The following is a 4,647-nucleotide window of genomic DNA, read 5'->3' as shown; positions in this document are numbered from 1 at the left end:
CGGCGGGCGAGGGGGGGTGAGCGGGCTGCGGCTGGCGGCAGGGGCGCTTCGAGGCGGGCTGCGGCCGCGGGGCTGCGGGCGCCTCGCAGCAGCAGTGGTGGCAGGGGCGGCGCTCTTCGGAGGCAGCGATTCTCCTTCTTCCCGGGTCCGGGGGCTGGGAGGTGCGGGGCAAGGGCATGGGGCCGAGCGGGAGCGGGGCAAGGGCATGGGGCCGAGCGGGAGCTGCCTCTCACACGGAGGGGCAGAGACGGGGGTGGGGCAGAGGGCAATCGCGAAGAGTCGGAAGAGTTTGGCTTTTCGGATTTGTTTGAGCGCTTCGATATTTAACGCCAAACAGGTAAATGCTTAAGCAGCCGTTTTGTCGGCAGTAATAGTAACGTCCCAGAGTTTTGTACCAATTTTGATCCAAACCGCCCCATCAAAAGAAAACCCAGGGTCATATTTTCTTATCAAGAAAAGAAACTAATGCTGAGGTAGATCTAAGTCGATTCTGAAACTTTAAAATTCTCTATAATACTTCACGATTTACTTGTTACTCCTTCGTTTTAGTGAATTCCCCGTGGTTCCTGACTGCTCACCTTCTGTCCTGTAGATCGAAGGTGGACGCGCGCAAAGTACTTTCTCCATAGTTCAGTCGGGCGGCGCTGTCGGACCAGGCTCGTTCAACCTCGGCTTGATTATTGCTCCACACAGCGGGCGCTATTTTCAGCGTCCGAGGCACGGACTGAGATGTGAACGATCCAAATCATTTACTGCGTGTTTTAACTTCTGTTATGTACATTTCCAAGTTTCCTCGTGTAACTTTCCCACCCCCCTTTACTTGTCAACAAAACATGCCGCAAATACCCCTTAACCATGCATGCAGGCGCTTATCCAATCAGAGCATGAGCCGTTCCTAGCCACGCACTCTTCCTCCAATCAGGGTCGTTATCACGCAGCGATCACGCAGCGATCACGCAGCGATCACGCAGCGATCACGCAGCGATCACGCAGCGATCACGCAGCGATCACGCAGCGATCACGCAGCTCACTTGGCTCTTGTTTTTCTCTCCTGGAGGCTCGCTTGGTTCTCAGCATTGCTTTCTCATGCCGTTTATCTTGCTCTGCAGCTTCTGCTCTGAATATTCTTTCTTGTATTCCCACACCTCAGGTTTTTGAGAGTGACCAAGGGATGCATTTCACAGGTACAGCAATACAGAAGTGGGCTGAAGACAGCAACATTGAGTGGTGATTTCATCTGCCCTATAATCTGACGGGAGCAGGCCTGTTAGAATTGTACGGTGCCTTTTTAAAGGCCACTCTGAAGACCATCTGCCAGTCCTTGCAGGAGTGGACTAAGACTAAAACAGAGGCTGAGAGACTTGAATGAAAGACCCAGAGATAGCCAAGCCAGTGCCCTGTGTATGTTACAAACAATTTGGGCCTCCCCACTTAGAATCCAAATTAAAGGAAGTGATAGATGATTTAAACCCCAAGTTGGAACAGTAAATAATCATCTTCTGCTCCTTGCCCCTGAGAGCTTAGAACCAGGATCCCACCAGGTAAAATGGCCTTGGGAGGTGCAAGTGGTACCAAAATGGTGCGTAGTACTTGCACTGTGGGGGAGATTATTAGAAGTGGGAGGAGTGGTAACACCAAAAGTAATTGGCATATGGCCCTTGCAAATTGTGATACACACTGCAATTTTCATCACAGGGGATCCTAATTATATCACTTTCGCAGATCACACTCCTCCTTCTTTGGTACCTGTTATAATTATTCAACTGTCAATATCAGGCCAATCTCATTTTCTAAGATCTCCTTGTGCATCTGACACAGAGGATAAAGAATGCCTGCTTTCTAACACTCCAAACTCAGTCTTAGAGAGTTTCCTGATCAATCAATTTACAGTATCAGTATCATAATCAGAAGTTCAGTTGGGAATGACACCCTCATTTTCAATAGAGGGACATGAGGTTTTCTATGGCCAGAGCCACAGCCTTTACCTGTGGGCATTCCTTTTGTTAATGCCTAAACCATTTATAACTGGCATAACGATCTTCTGCCAAACAGAGTCTTCCAATAGGAGAGTCCCCTGACACTTCTCTACATCCCTGTTTGTCCAGTGTTTCAATATACATTCTAACAGAGATTTCTTCAGAAATTCCCCCCTTCCAATAAAGGTGTATTACCCATTATAGAATAACATAATAATGACAGAAAACACAAAAACAACCTTCTATTTCCTATTTTCATACTTAATTGTCTGAAAGGAAGGTTTGGCCTTTCATTTTCCTGTGTCACTAATTGCTGACAGAAAATTTGATCGCAGGCCCTGTAGCAGAAATGCCAAGTCACAGCTTGAAACAGTGATAGAGCACCTGGTAGGAAGGCAGGGCCAACCCAGGGGAGCTCAGGTGTGTGCAATGCTACCCAAACCTCATTTAAGGTTTGGCAGGGGAGGCAAAGGTATGTTGCTGGAGATCCCTGCATACCTGAGGCCTTCTGAAAGTAAACAGCTTTTTTTCCTTTATTTCTGTACCCATGGCTGTTGCATTTGAGCAAATCCTCACTTGCTGCGGCCTGGGACCTTGCTGCTCTGCTGTCCTTGCTGCACTTTCCATCATATTATACTTGGCGAATCAGGAGGGTGTGACAGCAGTGAATTTATTTATTATGGATTATCTTAAGAAGTTGATGTGTTGGCTGGTCACTGGGACTCCTCGTACTCCAAAGGAGGAACTCCCAGGGGAAACCCTGGGATTCCTGGGTTCCCCATGGCTGAGCTTTTCATGAATTACTGAATAATGGGGAGTTATAAGGGACAATGGTCCCATTATTAAATCCCCTTCCAAGATGGAAGAATTTTTTTGATAAAGTAAAAGGCTCCAGGAGAAAAAGAGAATCTACCTCCTGTGGAAGAAGGGACAGGTAACTCAGGGAGAGTACAAAGAGATTGCCAGGATGTGCAGGGAGAAAATTAGAAAGGCAAAGGCCCAGCTCAAATTAAGCTTGGCTGCTGGGATTAAAGGGAACAAGAAACTCTTTTACAAATATATTAACAGTAAGAGGAGGACCAAGGAGAATCTCCATTCTTTACTGGACACGGCTGGGAATGTGGCCACTGAGGACAATGAAAAGGCTGAGGCCTTTCTTACGTCTGTCTTTAAAAGCCAGACCAGTTGTCCTCAGAGCACTCTACTCTCTGACCTGGAAGTCTTGGATGGGGAGCGAAACAAACCCCCCCATGATTCAGGAGGAAATGGTCAGAGACCTACTACTCCACCTGGACTGCCACAAGTCCATGGGGCCAGATGAGATCCACCCGAGAGTACTGAGGGAGCTGGCAGAAGAGATAGCCAAGCCGCTTTCCATCATCTATCGGCGTTCCTGGTCAACTGGAGAGGTCCCAGAAGACTGGAAACTTGCCAATGTGACTCCCATCTACAAGAAGGGTCGTAAGGAGGATCCGGGGAACTACAGGCCTGTCAGCCTGACCTTGGTGCCAGGGAAGGTTATGGAGCAGATTGTCGTGAGGGAGATCACGCGGCATTTGCAGGACAACCGGGGGATCAGGCCCAGCCAGCATGGGTTTGTGAAGGGCAGGTCCTTCTTGACCAACTTGATCTCCTTCTATGATCGAGTGACCCGTCTGGTGGATGAGGGAAAGGCTGTTGATGTGGTCTACCTAGACTTCAGCAAAACCTTTGACACTGTCTCCCACAGTATTCTCCTGGAGAAACTGGCAGCCCGTGGCTTGGACAGGTACACCCTTTGCTGGGTAAGGAGCTGGCTGGAGGGCCGGGCCCAGAGAGTGGTGGTGAATGGAGTTAAATCCAGCCAGCGACTGGTCACGAGTGGTGTTCCCCAGGGGTCGGTGCTGGGGCCTGTCCTCTTCATTATCTTTCTTGATGACCTGGATGAGGGCATTGAGAGCACCCTCAGTAAGTTTGCAGATGACACCAAGCTGGCAGGAAGTGTCGATCTGCCTGGGGGTAGAGAGGCCCTACAGAGAGATCTGGACAGGCTGGATCTCTCGGCTGAAGCCAATGGGATGAGGTTCAACAAGACCAAGTGCCGGGTCCTGCACTTCGGCTGCAACAACCCCAGGAAATGCTACAGGCTTGGGGCAGAGTGGCTGGAAAGTTGTATGGAGGAAACGGACCTAGGGGTATTAGTTGATGCTCGGCTGAGCATGAGCCAGCAGTGTGCCCAGGTGGCCAAGAAGGCCAATGGCATCCTGGCTTGTATCAGAAATAGTGTTGCCAGTAGGAGTAGGGAAGTCATTGTCCCTCTGTACTCAGCCCTGGTGAGGCCCCACCTCGCGTACTGTGTCCAGTTTTGGGCCCCTCACTGCAAAAAAGACATTGAGGCCCTGGAGCGTGTACAGAGAAGGGCGACGAAGCTGGTGAGGGGTCTGGAGCACAGGCCTTATGAGGAGCGGCTGAGGGAGCTGGGATTGTTCAGTCTGAAGAGGAGGAGGCTCAGGGGAGACCTCATCGCTCTCTATAACTACCTGAAGGGAGGTTGTAGTGAGCTGGGGGTCAGCCTCTTCTCTCTTGTAACTAGTGACAGGATGAGGGGGAATGGCTTCAAGTTGCACCAGGGGAGATTTAGGCTGGACATTAGGAAATACTGCTTTTCTGAAAGAGTGGTCAGGCGCTGGAA

At 50.0% G+C, this 4,647-nt stretch overlaps 1 long non-coding RNA gene across 1 annotated transcript in view; it reads right to left on the bottom strand.

The window, feature by feature from the left end:
* LOC110397499 overlaps positions 1-884 on the bottom strand; it is a 12,642-nt gene extending 11,758 nt beyond the window's left edge. Inside the window, exon 1 of the long non-coding RNA XR_002437815.1 lies at positions 579-884. This is a non-coding gene — a long non-coding RNA (uncharacterized LOC110397499). The remainder of the gene's footprint in view (positions 1-578) is intronic.

This window comes from Numida meleagris, chromosome 1 (genome assembly GCF_002078875.1).
Source record: "Numida meleagris isolate 19003 breed g44 Domestic line chromosome 1, NumMel1.0, whole genome shotgun sequence".
Lineage (NCBI taxonomy): Eukaryota > Metazoa > Chordata > Aves > Galliformes > Numididae > Numida > Numida meleagris.
This window is presented reverse-complemented; position numbering and strand designations above follow the sequence as displayed.